General features: G+C 35.5%; 2 long non-coding RNA genes across 2 annotated transcripts in view; one reads left to right on the top strand and one right to left on the bottom strand.

Moving 5' to 3' along the window:
- Nucleotides 1-19,376, bottom strand: part of LOC109027212 (uncharacterized) — a 95,959-nt gene that overhangs the window by 56,741 nt on the left and 19,842 nt on the right. Inside the window, exons 3-4 of the long non-coding RNA XR_002006318.2 lie at nt 16,517-16,571; nt 15,569-15,666 (exon numbers count right to left, since the gene is read on the bottom strand). This is a non-coding gene — a long non-coding RNA (uncharacterized lncRNA). The remainder of the gene's footprint in view (nt 1-15,568; nt 15,667-16,516; nt 16,572-19,376) is intronic.
- On the top strand, nt 10,498-18,488 carry LOC109027213 (uncharacterized). The gene is made up of 3 exons (XR_002006319.4): nt 10,498-10,637; nt 15,141-15,258; nt 18,240-18,488. It is a non-coding gene; the product is annotated as an uncharacterized lncRNA (long non-coding RNA).

Below are 19,376 nucleotides of genomic sequence, written 5' to 3'. Positions count from 1 at the left end.
ATTTTGGGTGTATTTTCTTTTCTGGATAAAAATGATTATTTTCTACATTATCCATTCTTTTAAATGAGAATTTCTACCAAGCATACACTTTTATGCATAAAACTATATTTCTTACAGTTTATTTTCTATCTTGGTATTAAGTCACACAATAAGTGTTAAATGTATTCGCATTTTTTAACAGTCTACTTTGAATTAAAAAAATTGTACATGGAGGAAAAGCATCAGGTAGGTCAATAATTGAGAAAAAAAAAAAGCCTTCCCTGACATTAACATCCCAGCTACAACTCCTGCAATTAGTTCTGTCCTGTTGGGGATGAGGAAACTTAGGTTTATAGAGGTAATGGTCACAGAGATAAAGGAGACAGAAATAGATTTTTTCTTGGCTTCTACCACTACTTTTCTCGTTAAATAATACTGCCTTTAAATGTTCTATACATTGTTGTGCCTTTATAATTTTGACAATGTGAATTTATTATGTCATCAAAATTAAATTGAATAAACAAAAGCACAAAATGTAGTTTTAAGATGTCAAAATCAAAACAAGATTCTGAAGTCTAGGGAAAAAAACACAACAAAAAAAAACCAACAGTACATTTCGGATCTCTTTACGATATAAGCGATTGTCATTCTGAATATTTCTAAGCTCTTGGTCTCATAGGACTTTTGTATAATTTCTGCAGTGTTACAATAGAATTACTCCTCTGAGAAATTCCATACTGTGAGAATGGATTCGAGTAATTGAGCGGGCAGATGGTCTTAATATAAGAAATATATTGATACAACAACCACTTACTTTCCTGACCAATGAAGCTGATAAAAGATGGAGTAGAATAGAGAATATATGGAGGAAAACATTCAGGCTGTTTAGACACATGCTGTGGGAGCCAGAGTCAAAAAATAATCTAACCTACCTCATTCACTTTGATTAATTTTTTCCTCTGGTGGAATTATTTCATTCTCATCTGATTGTTCAAGCCTTTATTTCAACAGGTTTAGTTATTTCCCATTCTTGTTCATGGGAGGTACCAAGACCCACATGTTCATTCTTGCAGTGAAAAAGGCACCTGCAAGCCTCGCTTTCACAAGTTTACAGGTCCATGGATTCTCATTCACTTGTAAGCTCTCACTCACTGAAACCTGTTTCACATGTGTTTGCCTTCATTTCTGCAGATCTCTCACACAGTGCCTGACATATAGTAGATGTTTAATGAATATGTATTAAATGAACTGGCACTGCTCATTAGTGTTAATCCTCCCTTATGACTTTTGTATAGATGAGTTACTGCTTTCCTTAGGTAGGTTACATAAGTCACGTATATCCTTCCAGAAATTGCTTTTTGCTTACTAAATCAGGTGTACCATCCAAAGCTGGCATATCAAATACGTATAATCTTAGTTACTTTAATTGTCCTTCTGTAGAGAAACTGTAACTTTCAGCAAACACCTCTAGTGATGATGAAATTGTGAGAAAAGTATAGGTTTTGAAGTTAGAGGTATTCAGATTTAAATTCCAGCTCCCAGATTATTAGCCATGTGACCATGAAGAAATTACTTAACCTCCCTGATACTCGGTTTTCTCATTTGTTGTAACATCTGGCTTTCAGGGTATCTTAAGCATTGCAAGAATATCAGGAGGTCAGCACAGTGCCTGCAGCACAGGAGAGCTCACGCAAAGACACTTATTAGTGTTCTTAAATTTCACATCACGCATAGCACTCCAAACCTGCTCATCTAAGGGAAAGTATTAAAACTTTTATAATAACTATTATTTATTTAAATTCAAAATGTATGAAAATAAATCCCTGCTAGAATAGGATGAAACGTTTAATTTAAATATGCACATTAGAACAGCAGATGTTAATAGTAAGTGATAAAATACATGACCTCATGTATTAAATTGCCCCGATGCTTCTAATTCATTTGGGACTATTTGGTATTATTTAGCTAGTCCTGAAGGTCAAAAGAGTAAGACCTTCTGGGGTCTATTGGGGAATGGTGGAGTAGCACAAATAAGTATGAATCTGGCTGGCTTTTCCGTAATCCATTTACACACTCTCAGAATGTCAACATTTGAAGGTCCACAGGTTATAGTGCTGCCAGATAAGATGTAAGGAGTAATTTTGATCTCAAATGCCAGAAAAAGCTTTTAAAAAGCTGTTACATTATGATTTAATTGACAGAATATTTTAATATATTCTTTTTTATTCATTCGTTTGTTCTTTCTTAAGAAAGGCTATTCAGTGCCTACTGTGTTCAGGTGTTGGGATCAGTGCTGAGAGTGTGAAACCAGTCTTTATCATCATGCAATTTTTAATATAATGAAGAAAAGGATTTAGAGTTAGGCATATTTAATAAAATAACATAGGCCTATAAGTTATAAAATACAATTTAGATTATTTTTAAATTGTTTTCAAAACAAATGATTTAGAAAGAAAGAGTTTTTTAACTTGGTCAAAATATAGCATTTGCTGTTCGCATAGTGGGGTCAGCAAATTAGTGTTATATTCTGATTTGCAAATCACAATATTCCTACATTTTAAATCTGTGCTCTCTTATGATTCTTTTGTCTGGGATTGTTGTTAATTTTTCTAAATGCATTTGCTATTGGTAATTCTTTTTCTTTCAGAATTAGTGGAGAGGTCAGCATAGAAGCATATTATTGAAGTCTTTAAACGCTTTTCCAAGTTAAAAAGAATTAAAAGATAGAAAAACTCTCACAGACTGAGCAGTTACAAGGGGATCATCTATGGCAGTAGTAGTAGATGTTGTAGCAGTAACCACAATAACTAATATAAATTCAGCTCTTCTTGAACATTTATTACAGTAATAAGTATATATAGTTGTTCTCATAAAACCTTCTTTGATGGAAGGTTCACTATTTTAATTTCTATTTTACAGGTGAGAACATTGAGAATCAAAGAGATTATGTAATTTTCTGAAGGTTCTACAGTTAGTGGATATGCTCTATAGAAGCAAAGGTGAACAAGAGAACCAAAGTTCTTAATGCCCCTGAACCCCAGGCCCAATCCCTACAAAATATACAGCCTTTTGGATCAAACTGCTGATGTCTGCAGGCAGCACGTCAGCTGGGAAATGTCACCACCTCTACAGTTCCAGGACTGTGTTAATACTCACAACCTGTACAACCACTACCACCACTCCAATTAAAGCCTATCAATGTATCAGGCTTTGTGCATTATATGAATTTTCTAATGTTGTTCCCAAATCAACTCAAAAGAATATCATTACCCTAATTGCTAGCTAGATAAGAAAATCAAGATGTAGAAATTTCATAAATTGCCCAGTGTGCTTAAATTCAAATACAGGCACATTAGCTCAGGATCTGTATTCATTCCCACCAAACTAAACTGCAGCTTTGGGCAAAAGGCTGAAATATATTGACTCCTATCAGCAGGTGTTATGAGTGTTGGGAGCATTTAGCAAACCTTCCTCTTCACCTCCCCGCATACATAACCTAAACTCAGATTAAGCAGAGAGAAGCATATCTCCACTTTGATATTTGGTAGACCTCATGGAAAGTAGCCTATTGGTTCTGTAAGAATCGCATTCTATCTCCACTTCTCTTTCTCAAACTTTTACCTGACACTTTCCAATCTCTTTTTAAGATTAACTACTTTTCCTTTCACTGATACTTTTTCTCCTTTTTCTTGTATCAGTATTTTCCTGCTTCCACACAAACGCACAAACATATGAACTGATATTTTTGAGATCTACTCATTTTCTCCCTTTACTTTGACTGAAGAATAAGAATATTTTCTAGAATTATTCATTTAATTATTAAAAAATATTTTATCTTTGATTGTTAAGCATCCCATTAAACTTCAGGAAGTCTTTTTCAGAAAGAATTTTTAAAACTGTTTTAATATACTATTGCTACATTAAATAAAGAAATAAAGATTTTGAACAAAGAAAATAGAATATTTGTTTATAATAGCTACCTCTTTATGCAAAAAATTTTTTAAACTCTAGAATTTAGAGAACACTTTCTGAAAAAGTTATCATGTTTCACACCTCCTAATGAATAGCAGATGTTGACAATGAATTTTAATTTCTCTATTTTATGTTTGTTACATATATATTTTAATCAAACTGGAAAAGTGAAAGCAATAGTGAAGTCTTAAGAGCTTTAAAAGAAGGTTCTTATTTCGAGTATGAAGTAGATGAATGCAGTTTTTCATTGTGACAACAGTGCCACCTAGTGTTTTATCTAAAACTATAAAATAAAAATTTAAATTTTGGCTGCAAATAATAAGCCTCTATTCATACATAGGTTAATATCAGACATTTTAAATGCGAGCAAAAGAGAAAATATTATTTTTTAAAACATCAAAAGTAAGTTATTAAAATTCTTATAGCCCTTTTAGTATAGAAAAAGGTTAATTTCTCATTTAATGAAGAATAGGACTATTCACTCTAGAGGCACAAAATTGCATCTTTATCATAATTATTTATCTAAAATAAGAAACTTGTCAAATTAATCTACTATAGTGAAAGTTTGTCTTATTTAATTAGAATTCAAGGAAATATCTGTGAATTAATAAAATATTTGAATTGTAATTTTTAATTTTATTTTTAAATAATAGATTCTTCTATATAGTTATCAAGATGCACTAACATAGAAGAAAGTATAATAAATGTCTGGAAATGATGTAATTATTTACAGTCACTCTTCTATATGCTGATCTAGGCAATTAAGGTGACTAAGAATTATTAGTTTCTTCATGAGGTTTAAACTTATACAAGCACTTATTTTTAATAATATGGCAAAGTAATACAAATATAAACTTCAGTGTAGCCTTTGTCAAAATTGTCACAAATTCATTCTACAGTCTTGGTATTTCTAAAATAACTTTAAAAGGAAATATTTTACAAAACTTATTTAACTAGTTACAAATATATACTTACAATGTAAGCATTCAAAGTTTGTTAATGCAGTTAATATTTGTTCAAAGGGTAACTACTTCTCTATGAAAGGCATCTAAAGCTCAAATTTAAATGACTTAGGATTTTGTTTCCTGAACACTTCAAACTGTTCTCTAAAATAACTCTCCTTTTCCCATTATGCATAGAAACAGCTCAATACTTTCCATGAACATGAGCAGAAAATTATTTGACTACTCTTCTGTGATATTTCGCTGCTTCATGGGGCATGAATTGCATTAAGACCAAAATAAAAGAGGCTAATAATAAACACTAGACTTCCTTTTCTTTTCTTTGCACATAATATATGCTTAACAAATGTTTACTTGTACTCCCATTTCCTGTTTAACTGAGTATTACCTTATATTTCATTTATCTAATATTTAATTCCTCAAGTTTTGTAGATAATAAATGGGATTCTCTTTTATTTTTATGCTAAACACAACCTCAGCCTCCTCTTGCATAATTCGTTGTTAGTCTTATGCCTAATTTATGATCCAAGAAGGTGAGATACACAGCATATTCATGAGAGAGTTTGTGGCAAATGCTGTTAGTTAACCCGATATATTACCGGCCTCGTTCTCATTTGCTCACCTTTCTTACAGAAGCATGCCAGGAACCTCAAGTGCTTCTTAGAAAGCACTGGGTTATTCTATAAAGGACTGAATGAATTACTGGCTCTATCTTTCCTTTCTTCTCTTCTTGTTCCCTTGAACATGAACTTGATGCCCATAGCTTTAGCAGCTGTCTCAAATCTGTTACAGAATGACCAAGATAATTTTAGAAAATTCCAGTCCTGATACAATTAACTACTGAATTAAATCCAGCAGACACCTATTCCAGATTTCCTGTTATGTGAAAGAAGAAACAAAACTTTAAGTCATTAGTCACTGGGCTTTGTAATACTTGCAGCTGAAAATCATCCTGAGTTGTCTGGAAGTAGAGGTTCAGATTATAGTAATTAAACCTCTAGGCACATTAACCTGAATAAGTTTCAGCAATGAAATAATTGATTGTTATATTTTATAAAGAACTGGCATCATGGAAGATATAACATTATCAGGAATTCATCAGTTGATCAAAAACATTTGAGTGACAATTTCATAGTGAACCATGATCAATATTGTAAGCTACAATTTATATAAAACATAGCATTTGAACAAACTGCACTCACAATTATATGAAAAAATAAATGGCTGACATAACAGTATATCTGCTATGTGTCAAATAGATAGGCAATACAGCTTAAAGTTGTGCTTATAAATATGGACATTGGTGGCTGTGTAGAAACTAGATAGAGAGAAGAGTGAAGGCGCTCCAGGTGGAGAAAAAGTAAGGGAAAACGTCTGGAGATGGATGTGTGTGTTTGTACTGCCTGCGAAGTGGTCAGTAGGGAACTAGGCTTATATAAAAACATCTGACTCTTTTTCTTAGGCTTATGTTCACTTGGTTATCAAGAAAGGTGATTTGAATTCTTTTGTCTGGGAATGTGATGATCAGTCAAAAGAGAATGAAAGAATAGTTTAAAAAGATGACATTGGTAAATTGAACAAAGATAATCTAAACCCATGGGGCAAAACACAATAAATTATTGAGGACGAAAGACTTCTGAAAATAACAATGAATGCTAGTTTGAAAGTACATATAAAATCATGAGTCCATAACCTATACTTAAAAACCTGTCTATGACTAAATGTCAGTCACTAGGACATGGATAACTAGGAGCATCAAGTACTGAAAGTGATGGACTGATAATTGATGCTATGGTCTCTGTTAAACCTGTGAGTGCTTTATTTGTCCTTCACTTAAAAGATGAATATGCAGCTCAGGGTCAACAGCATCTGGACTCTTGACATTTGGATATTTTTGTCTGAGTTGCTAAGTATTTGAATTCATATATATATATATATATATATTCATTTATTTATCTTTTCGACAAATATGTATAACATGCTTGCTCTGTGCCAGAAATTGTAAGGGCTATAGCAATACTGGGAACTTAACGTTATTCCTCACTCTTACTCCTCATGCATCTGATCACAAACTTACCTAGAAACTACTGGATTATAAATAGAAGGTAAGAGACACTAGTGTTGACAATGTTTCAATGCAAGGCATAATGAGAAATTTACTACACAGCATTAGCTGAGGAAGTTCTTCTAAGTGTTGGAAGAAGGCATAGAGAAATGTTACCTGCATTTGGGAGTTCATAGCTTTAGTTAAGTCTTTTTCTCCAGGAATGAGTAAAAAAAGACCATCTTTCTTTATCTTTTTTCATGGGCATAGATGTTCCATTAATTATAATTCTTATCCATATTTACTTTTATTGTAATAATTTTCATTTATGTAACCCCCAAATATCCTTTGTGTCTGGCTTTTCACTTACTATTTCCAGTTCCATTGCATGTGTATTTCAACATCCTCTCAAAATTCAATCTTAAACTGATCCTTATTTGAAATTATATTTTCTTCTGTGCTTGGTTTAAAAGTTTCTTATTCCATATTTCCTGCATCCTAAATAGGTGTTCGTGTGTGTGCGTGCGTGTGTGTGTGTGTGTGAAGATAGGCATAGTTTTCTCCCCAGGCAGACTAAGGGGACAGAGTAGCAGACCAGGCACATAAAACATAAACATTATTCCAAAAGAGAGAAGGAAGGATTTAGGAGAAGGGAAAATTAGATTTCAGAGATCCAGGAAGACAAAAAGACGAGGAAGCAAGTGATCCTATAGTTAACTCTAGAAGTTATGAAACTGCTTGTTTTCTTTAAAAGTAACTTAAATATACAAGAAATCTCCATGAACTTAAATGTTTCTATATTTGGGTCAGCCTGATTTCTTCTTCTTACTTAGACTGAATAGAATAATGGTCTTTGTGTGGCAATGTGGAGGAAAGGGACTCTTCTGGTTGTACAAAGGGCAAATTATCATCCCATTCAATGGGTTTTATAATCAGTTTCTGCACAGAAACACTGGACCATAAGTAGCAGTCTCATCTCGGCCTTCATGAAAACATTTTTCTTATTGAAATAAATGATGAAGATCATTTTGAAGTGAGTTCTCAGTCCCTTATGATGCCTCCATGCCCCTAGCTCTATTATTGCATCACTGTCAAAAGGATGCAAAGCCCACATTAGTGACTCAATGTGCTCATAGTGGTGGGATTGAGAAATGGGTTGCAGTTGTTGGCCCATTCTAAATCTTTTTTCTCGTTCTTAAAAAAGTGCTGAAAAACTCGAATTGACAAGATATTGGTTTTCAGATAGTGGGAATTAACCTTGATGCATAATGAAAGTGTTTCCTGGGGCATTTGGATTGTATTATGAGACACAAATCCATCAGGGTTTGACTTTCCCTAAGTGTTTTTTCTCAGAAGTATATCATCAGTATAGCAACCATGTATATACAATCTTACTGATTAGAAATATGGAAAATGGACATGGTGTAACATTTTATGATTTCCCAAGAAGATGGATATATGCTATAACTTGCCCCCTTACCATATAAACACTTAGAAAAAAAAATAGCTATCACTACTCATGGGCCTTGTTACTTATGAACAAGAAAAATATCATCTTGTGCTATGGCTGTCATTAGATGGTTGACAGATTTGGGAATGGCATATAACAAGATGTCCATATCTATCTAAGGCAAGTGATTCGTCTAGTACAAAATATAAATCAGTCATCCTGTGAATGCTTATCAAACTGTGTACCTGGTAAAACAAACTGGTGAGTGAATGGTATGAGCCACCTACTTCCATAATTGGACCAGATTTGCAACATGCTTTTTTAAAAGTCGGGTCATTTTCTGAAACGTGGCACCAGTTTGTTTTAGGAAAAAAAAGAAAAAAGAAATATGTGCAAAATTTGTTTCTTCTAAGCTCTGGATAGCTTATCCTGATGCAAGGAGGTAACCTACTAAAGTATTAAGAGCAACTTATTACTTTCTCCATCAGATGCCACTTTAAGTAGGAGCTGAAAATGACAAAATGAGCTTCCATTTGGAGAAAAAGCAAGCTTGCAAATTTGGCAAGTAGATAGTTAAGAAGAAGAACAAAATGCAGAAAGCTATATTGTCAAAGAAACTGAAGCAGGAAGGTGCACAGTTTATACGATGATACTTCAATCATTTAGACACATAATATTGAGTGTGACAATGCCAAAATTATTTGGAGGTGCAGATATAAAGTTATCAGGCTGTGGATCAGGAGGATGGTATTTTCCTCTCTAATGATAAACAAATTCTACTTCCAGAATCCCATTTATTTATAGACATCTCATTTGAAAAACAATGTAGACAAATTGGGAAGCAGTCAGAAGAAATGCAATGCCGTGATTAAGCGGCTGATGAGCAGGGACCTCCAAATAGTCAGGAAATTAAGCCTAAATGTAAAAATCTGGCTAAGCAACAGCACAGGATGAATGTAACTGCTATAAAAGAATAAATGCTGACGAAAGATTGTATTGAAATTAGGGCAAGTGGGACCGTATTTGAAAATCTGTTTCTTTGTCTTCTAAATGATATCACTATTATGAAACTGTCTTGGCAGAGACATAACACATCATGTAGAGTTTGATTCAATTAAAACTTTTCCTGACCAGGAAACACACTCTGGTTCCAATAGTAGTGAAGAAGAAGGCCATTCATAGTCCTGAGATCTGCACAGTTCTTGGGAGTTAGATGATAGTGCCCAGAATAATGTCGCAACCAAGATAGTGAAATATATAATAAAAATAAATCCCTATGTATGTGTCAAGTGCTGTTTTGAATACTTTACTTGTATTAACTTATTTCATCCTTGTCACACTTGTATGTGCTACTCTTCAATGTTATCTGCATTTTTCAGATGAGCAATGAAGCACAGTGAGCTAGCAGGTTTTAGAGCTGAGGTTCAGGTCAAGTGCTGCTTCTACAGCCTTCACCTCTAAGCCAAGCTGTTGCTCCATGAAGTCACATTCTTCTCATTCAAAATACTTTATTCCTTCTTCTCCTACTCCACACAAATAGTTGTACCGTTACCCTGAAATTTGTGGAGGGCCTCTACATTCCCTTTCCTTAGTGTTATGCCCACATAAGACAGAACTGGCAGGTGCAACAGCAGGACAAGGCTCAGATTCATAGGAAGTCTCCCCTGTGAGGCTGCAACAAGTCTAACTCGTAAACATGATCTGGTTTTGAATAATTAAGAGCAAACCTTAGTGGGGTTGGTCATACATAAACTAAACAAATCTGCAGCAATTCAGGTTAGTGTGGCTAAAATGTAGGTGTTTGAAATGATTTTGAATATTGACCTTTCCATATTCTCAGAAAGTTACTCAACTTCTCATGGCTTAAGTTTTCTCATCTCTAATTTGAGGATGGTGATCTTTACCCGGCCAAGTGTTTGTAAAAGTTTCAATTAATATTTATTAAAATAGCTCTTTGCCTAACACATAGTGAGTGTCATAGAAATGGAATCTGTTATTATTACAAGGGAACAATAATAAACCTATCCAGGCACAGGGAGCCAGAGCTCAGCAGAAGAACACTTAGCAAAGGAGACAAGAGGGTAGCAGTTTAGTGATCAGGGACCAGGCCTCTACAGCCTGGATTGGGAAGATGCAATCCATAATGAAAAGATCAGTGGAGAAATGGAAGCCTGAAAGTAGGACATAATCAGGAACACGGCCAGAATTGTGTCCAGAAAGGTGAATTAAGGTAAATTCCCTTGCAAGCAATCACTACTTCTAAAATGACAGCTTTTAGATGGTCTAAATAGCAGCACTCTTGTGTTACATCAATTTCTAAAATCTTGGTATATCAATAGGGATTTTTGTTTTGTTCTGTTTTTCTTTAGAAGAGGTTCACATTATACTATCTTCAGCTTAGGGCTCCTAGTATGACATGTAGTTGAATCACAGAATATGGACTTAGACAGGATTTTAATGCCTATTACTAGCCTTATATATTTGGAGAGGCTACATAGCTATAATGTGTCTTAAAAAGGTTCAATATATAGCTGCTCTAAAGGGTGCTGGGAAGTTTAAGTGAGATAGTAGAGGCCAGATATTACATATCATCACTCTAAAGAGCAAACCTCTTGAGTGTTCTTTAATCACATACTGGATTTTTTCTTTTTTTTTTTTTTTTAAGAGTCTCTGTCGCCCATGCTGGAGTGCAGTGGCGCGATCTCGGCCAACTGCAAGCTCCGCCTCCCTGGTTCACGCCATTCTCCTGCCTCAGCCTCCGGAGTAGCTGGGACTTCAGGCGCCCGCCACCACGCCCGGATATATTTTTTTTTTTTTCGTATTTTTAGTAGAGACAGGGTTTCACTGTGTTAGCCAGGGTGGTCTTGATGTCCTGACCTCGTGTTCTGCCCGCATTGGCCTCCCAAAGTACTGGGATTACAGGCGTGAGCCACCGTTCCCGGCCAGTCACATACTGGATTCTTATTACTCTAACAGAAGTGATGTGGACTTGGGAGGAAGCAAGGAAACAATGAAAGATTTTTAACTTAATCATCATGTAAACTTAAAACATAATTTAGCTCAGCACCACTTGGGTAAGTATTTCAATTCGGGACTCCTCTCTTAACTCTCAACGGTCTTTATCTACTCCTTTCTAAGGTACAGGGTGAGTAGGAGGTTATTTAATATTCTACCAATGGAGAGAGGAGAGATCTGGGTTCCCATGCTATCTTAAATATTTGTTCAAGATACCAAAGGAATATGGTTGCTTTGGACTTGTTCCAAAATGTGTAGAAGTATGGCTGGACCTAGCTTATTCTTACCTATGCAATGATGTAAATCTAGTCATTCTCTCTCTCTCTTTGCATCATGATTTTTTCTTCATTACTTCATAATTCTCATCAGTGAGTTTTCCTTTCTTAAAAAAAGCAAATACATAACTCTTCTGATCTTATCTCTTCACCTGACCACCACCCCATTTCTCTTCTCCCCTTTATAGCAAAACATCTGCAAAGATTTGTGCTTGTTTTTTTGTCTCTGATTCCTCTCTTGCATCCCATCCACCCAGACTTTGTCCCTCATCACTCCAATGACATTGATCTTATCAAGGTCACCAATGGCCTATGTGTAGCTAACCCCAATGGCCAATTATTAATGCTTATCTTACTGGATCCAACAACAACCATTAACAAAGATGATCATCCCCTCATCTCTAAAATACTCTTTGTAATAGGCTTCAGAGGCACCTAATTCTCCTAATTTCTCTCCAGCCTCATAGATCATAATTTCTCCTCTTGGTTTCTCTTCATCTTCCCGCCTTTGAAATATTGAATTATATTTGGTTGAGTCTTCCAACCTCTTCTTGCCTCTATCCATTCTCATCTGTTGGTGATTTCATCCAGTCTCACAGCTTCAAAACTATTTTTTGTGAATGACTCATAAACGTGTATCTTGAGCCAGACCTCATTCCTGAAGCAGTCTCATAAGTGTAACTGTCTCCTTGACATCTCTTCCTCATTGCCTAACAAGTATCTGAAATGTAATAAGTTTGGAATAAATTACTGCTCTTCTCTTCACTCCCAACAAGTTCTCTCCCAGTTTTTTCCTCAGTAAATGAAATTCTCTTTTTCCAGTTGTTCAAGCCAAACAATTTGGAGCCAATTTAACTGCTGTCTTTCCGTAATACCTCATATTCTAATCCATTAGCAAATTCTGTCAGCTCTAAATTCAACTGCTTATCTAAACTTTTTAATGCCCAGTTAAATCCCACCTCTTAAATAAACCTTTCTTGGACTCTCTGTTTTCTTCCTCCACTGAAATATAAAGCTGTGTTTATCTAACATCATCCACTTGGGCATTAAACTCTGTTCCTTCCTTCAAGTGTCTGTCTATCTATAATTAAATGAATATATTTTATATGGTATGTTTTTGTCTTCCAAGTAGATCATGTATGGTATCTATGTCATATTCCTTTCTTGTCTGATTTTCTAGCATTCTATCTCCCATCACTATCCCCATACAATTCTCCCAGACTATTATGGGACTCAGTAAGCTCACAATTGAGAAAAAGTGAATTGATGATCCAAATCCTGTTTCACTCTCTCAGGCTAATTTTCAGGTAAATTGATTATGGGGAAGTTTGACCTACCAGTTTTTTTAGACCCTTTGTGTAGAAAATAAAGATTTCACGTGTAGCATTTAATATGTATTTTCTGATGAAAATGGAAAAAGTAAATTTTGCACTAAAGATAAAGTAATAACTATGGAAGTGCTTCAACTCATTTAGCATAATACTTGGAAAAGTCTAAAAGTAATCCTTAGGATAGAACAAAAATGTATATTTTTTAATAAACATTGATATCTGCTTCCATTTGTAGAAAGATCTACTAATTTCTATGTGTAATAAATTACTCGAAAAATCTTTTACCTCATATGAATTATATAATCAATTTTAAACAAACAAAATGATGTATTGTTACCAAAGGAGTCAATGAATTAGAATTCATGTGCAGGTAATTTCAGCCTTCTTGAGATGCTTGGTCTACCCAGGAAAAGGGCAGACAGAGATGGAAGAAATATGATGCCTGATGATCCAACCCGTAGACAGTATTTATAAATATATTTGAGAAAGGTGTTTTTCTAGTGGGAAAAAAAGGAAAACAGACTAGAGACAGCAAGAGGGGAGACTAATTAAAACTCTCCTGTAGCACAGCAAAATTAAATGATTATGGTTTAGATTACAGTGATGGTAGCATAGGGCCAGAAGGGGATGTGTTGGAAAGCAATTTAGCATGCCCTCTTTTTAGGGCCTGATATGGAAGAGTGAAAGGGTCTTTAGGACAACTCTTCAGTGCCTGGTGATGTCATCTCTGAGATAGAATCCATGGAAGATGCTGTGGACAGGAGGAGAACATAAACTTTGTACTTTAAAATTGAGTGTGAGTACTTTAGAGATCTCTAAGTGGAGCTATGAAGCAGGAAGGGAGTCACATTTTTGTGCATCTAGGAATCAGAGAAATGTAGGCTTGACTTGGTATTCATTACCATGTGGTTTAAACTTAAGGCTGTGTACATGAACGAGGTCTCCTAAGGAGAGAGCTCAGAATAGGAAGTAAGAAGGACTAGGATTCAAGCCTGAGGAACTATGACATAATCTGGACAGGTTGGAGGTGATAAGTCAAATGAATCTCACACTCCTGGGCTCAAATTATCCTCCCATCTCAGCCTCCTGAGTACCTAGGACTACAGACACACACCACGGCACTCTGTCCTTCTGTTGTTTTAATAGGGGAGTGATTAAATCATGTTTTACATCAACAGAAGGGTGTAATTGATGGAGGAAATTGGATTGTGAAAGAATCTTGAAGAGGTGCCAGGGCATAGAACCCAAAAGACTGGCAGAGGGTGGCACCTAGACGAAATCACCTACCACACAGAGAGAAGGGAGGGAGGACAGGAGTAGCATAGGAGGCCAATGACTTCTATGTATACTCTGAGATGATAGGTTTCCAATATAACCTGATCTGTACAAAAAATTATGATCACTTTCATAGTTACTGCTTCAATTTTTCAAGCTCAAACGTGGTAAAGATAAATATGGGGGAAAGACAGAGAAAAGGTTGGGGGAAGGTAGATAGAGTTATTGGTTCCGTTAGAAAATGGACTATGGAATTAAACTGTTAAAATGAAAATCAGAAGATGTTCTTCCTTGCTTATCTTCCAGCTTTTCTGTCGTTGTTGCACATGCTGCTTATTTCACAAAGTCTCTATCATGCCTAGGCAAGATATAAATTTTTAAATCCATTAAAGAGGAAAAAGTATTCCCTTGCAATGAGTGAAAACTCTTGATACTAACCTAGGGTAGAAAATGATGTTCTCTTACTATAATTGTGGGTACAAGTGGGTTTCCCTCGTCTTTTCTTATGGATATGTGAAGTTTCAAGACAATGCCCTGCAGCCTGCTTGGTGTATTATGAATCGTTTATTATTATTATTTTTTTCCCTCAATTCCAACTCACTGATTTCTGTTAGAATAATATTCCAGTCCACATTCATCCAACAGAACAAAATCAGCATACCTTAATATATTGGTCACCCTACCTTTAGCACTTCAGACAATGCAGGGTGGATGATAATTATGTTACTTTTTGCATTTGTGCATGTGCCACACTGTGCCAGGCACTTTACATATTTTTATTGTTTCTTATCCTTGTGACAACCTTATGAGATACATGTTGTGATTCTCATTTTATAGGAAAAAACATTATTTTTAGAGGCTTAATACATGTGATGAAGGAGGAAGCTGAGGAAGAGAAAGAGCAGGAGCACAAGAGGATAAGGAATGGAAGGAGGCTTTTCTGAAGACCATTCAGGTGGGATTCAAACTCAGAGTTTTGCAGCTTTGACACTGAAGCCTGTGCTTTTTCCAAAGACACATGCATAATAAAAACAGGAAGAAGCCTCCAGCCTGGGACTACTGGACACTGTGGCTTTCCCACTCCCAGTAGGGAACTAAAGGGAAGAAACTTCTGAAGGAGACATTGCAGGAGCAGCCACATAGAGAACAGGCTCTTCTATAGCAACTCACACTGGATCCCCTGCTTACTATAAAGGAGCCATTGACATCAGCATGGTTTTCAAAACAAGCTATTGACTTAATGTCATGTAGTCTAAAACCATCACCTCGACTTCTGTCATCCGAATCCACACAAAGGATGGTTCTTATTTCAAACTTGAAATCAGAATTCCTTTAAGGATGTTGAGATTTGAATCACTCGTATCTGGAAAAAAAGAAAAAAAAAAGGTCTCTCAAGGCCTCTCCTGGAATGTAATATAGTCACAAACATCTGCTTTTGTTTTGTTGATATTCTTTCCTTCTGTAAAAACTAAAGAGAGCATTCTTTAGATCCCAGGAGTAGCTGTCCTTTTAGAGAAAGAGACATAGAAATTTGACACTTCGTGGATTAAGGTTGGAAACACTGTAGAGTAGTTAAAAATAGGCAGTGCTCACTTGCCTCTGAGAAGCACCTGCGTGTCAACAGAATTCTTTGTTTGATTTTTGTGTATGGTACTTGAAGCTCTGAGGTGCGCTTATTTAAAAAGCACCCCAAATTGATTTTAACTGAATTTCAAAGATCACCAGGCCACTTAAGTGAAAGGCAACTCTAATCTCCATATATGTTTCCTCAATCTATTCATCATATTAATTAATTCAACAAATATTTACTTCACACCTATTGTGTACCATACACCAGGCTTGGTAATAAGGTTGTAGAAATGTACACAGCATACAAGGTTTCACAGCCTAGTGGAGGAGGTGAGGAATTAAAAAGGGAATCACACACACTGCGGTCCCTACTGCAATAGCATTATGCCTAGGCTGCTAGGCACAGAGGATTGATGCCTAGTCTAGTGAAGGATGGGAGGGTAACAAAGGTCAGAGAAGGGTCAAGGACAATTTCCCTGAGTAAGTGAAATCTAAGTCAGGTTTTGAATGATGAGCTGACAAGACATAAGAGGGTGAAAGTGTTCCAGATAAAGATGTTATCAAATTTAAAAGCATAAGGTAAGGTAAAGAGGATAGACTCTGAAACTAGATTCGCCCAGTTTGAATTCTGGATTGTTACTTACTAGCTGTGCGACTTCAAACAAGTTATGTACCACCACTTGCCCTCAGTTTTCTCATCTGCAAAATAGGGGTAACAATATTACCTATTGCAAAGGGTTATTATTATGAGAATAAAATAATATGCATAAAGCACCTGGAGAAGTCTAAGCATCATACAATGATTCGCTTGTATTTTTCACATGTGAATGATCAATTAGGGTACATTTGGGTTACTACAAATATCTGCATGTGAGGCAGAGAATTGGGTGCAATGAAGTTAGAAATGGTAGGCAGGAGTAAATCTCATGCAGAAAGATATATGCCAGATTGAGGTCTTGCATTTGTTTATTCTTTCATCTTTTTCTTTCTTTCTAATACATCTATATCAAATTGATCAAATGAAAGAGATATTACAGGTTAAAATATATAATTATTCTCCCTGGTGAGCTCCATAACTAACTTCCTAGAGAGACACTCTTATTTAGTGCAAAGCTGATACATTGACACCTTGTGTTGTCAAACATTATATTCCTAGGGCTAAACATAAGTTAGGAAGAAGATAAATGAATGTCTCTCGGCTTGAAAATGGTTTATATCCAGAAATGCAGAGTCCAGGGGGTGGTCTTGCTGTTTCCTTAAAGCATAATATTTTTGCCTCATGTGTTGTTTCCCAAAGTTAGCTGAGTAATTATCTTGAATAATCCATGAGAGGCTTGTAATTGAGGAATAATCACTTTCTTTTCTTATTCCTTTTTAGCCCAATACAAAATGATAGGTACTGTTTCCCAACCCCTCTCACATTTTTATCAGTTTTGTTAAAATCACTGTTCCTGAATGGTACTTTAATTGCTGCATTCCCTGCTCTGCCAGCCCATCCCATTATTCCCTCCAGCCCATACATTTTCTAAAGAGGTCCCATCTGGAGGAGCAGATGAGGATGGTTGATGTCCAGTGGAACTACCTACACGGGACTAGTATTTTTTAATATGTCTTACTCTCCTTTTGTGGCTAAGGACCCAAGTTCAAATTTTGCTTTGGGTGTGAAAACCAGGATAATGTGAATGAAGTATTTTATTTAACTTAAAATTGAGTAATCATCCCAAAATAGGCTAAATAGATATCTGTGTTGCTAACCAGTCAAAACTTCTGCTTCCACTACTAGAAAATCAAAAAAAGTGGTTTAAGATTTTACAAAATCACTGAGTGAAAGCTCACTTTTCTCTTAGGCCAGTCTACCTCTAGGTGGAATTCTTATAGGGACTCCAGGGCCTCATTTTTTGCTTATTTGTATTAGATTAATCTTTTTAATGTGTAATAGGGCATAACATAAAGACTCTGCACACAGAATCAGGTAGAGCTGATTCCAAGTTATGTAACTTCTCTAGCCACTGCTTCTTCATCTGTAAGATTGGGCTAAAAGTGCTTATCTTCTAGGGTTGTTAGAATTATGTGAAAAGCCATGTGAAAGCAAGTAGTGTATTATATACACATGCTCAATGGAAATTATTTGGTCCTCAATGAAATACTGTATTGATGAGAATAAAATGCATATGCACAGACTTTTTTCAAAATTTTCTCTTGTTAAGAATATTAAACTTTAATAACTAGGCCATTTGTGTCTTGAAATATGTTACTACTACTATTAATAAAAATAATAATAATAAAATAATGCTATACATTAATATTGTCCACCAGGTAACAATAATGTAGTTCTTTCTCATTCTTTGTTAACCTGTGATTTAATAGGATCAAGTGTCTTGCTTCTGGAAAATGCATTATGAGCAAAAGTAATGTGCATTTTTATGAGCTGGGGTACTTAAATGTTGACTCAAGACACTTCAGAGTTCTCTTTTCTTTGGTACATCAACCATCAAGTTCCAAGACGGTGGTTGCTCTATCAGCCAGGATCCACGAATGACTGATGAATACAGCTCTTCTGCGAATGGAAGTACAGCATGAGGGAGAAATGAACCTTTCTTATTTAAATGCTCGAGATATTGGGGATAGTTGTTACATACCTTAATGTATCCTATCATGACTGATATGATTACAATAACAATAAAAACAGCAATAGCTGCAGCATGTATGAAATACTTATGTGTCACTTTGTGTTGATGCTTCTGATCCCCTTAATAAATCTATGATTTTGATAAATTATTATCCTTGTTTCACTTTTATTGATGAGGAAAGAGATACAGAAAGAAACTAAGCAGCTTGTTTAAGATGACAAAAACTTGTGAGCCAGGATCTGAACTCAAACAATTCAGCCTTGAAGCCTGTGGTCTTAACTACTGAGATTTACTTCCTCTTGTGCAACTTCAATGATTAATTATTTAGAATCATGGAGTGATTTGGCAACGAGTTTAATAAATGTCTAGATTCTCATCTCTTACAAAGTTTGACTCCAAGGCCATTACACTTTGTATTTTATTAATAGAAAAAGAACCAAGCATTTCCAAAGAATCGAGTTGCTTTTTAAGGGCCAAGAATTGTAGGTGTAAATTATTTAATTTCCATGGTTTTGCAAATTCCATAAGTAAAAGGGGCATTTTCTGCTTGGGAATTGTATTGGTTTGGTTACATGTATGAATTTCCAACACTTTTGGAAGATGTAGTTACCCCATTTGACACTGTCTGTCTCACTGATTGTGTAATTCATGAGTAACATTATATTCTCTTACAAACTAGTTTAGAGTGATGTTCAGCTGTTCTATTTTTACCTCTCCTCTGCTTTTTGCTATTGGTGAGGGGTTCATCTTTGTTTGGCTTCTGTTGTTGTGGAGGGAGGGGAGGGGCTCTGCCCACCTGTGCTAATATCCTTAGGAGGCCACCCTGAGGTTCCTCTGTCACCACAGCCTCAGGCTTGCACTCGCATAATAATAG

This window comes from Gorilla gorilla, chromosome 5 (assembly GCF_029281585.2).
Source record: "Gorilla gorilla gorilla isolate KB3781 chromosome 5, NHGRI_mGorGor1-v2.1_pri, whole genome shotgun sequence".
In the NCBI taxonomy this organism is placed as follows: Eukaryota; Metazoa; Chordata; class Mammalia; order Primates; family Hominidae; genus Gorilla; species Gorilla gorilla.
Note: the sequence above shows the minus strand (reverse complement) of the source record. Positions and strands in the feature narration are given on the sequence as shown.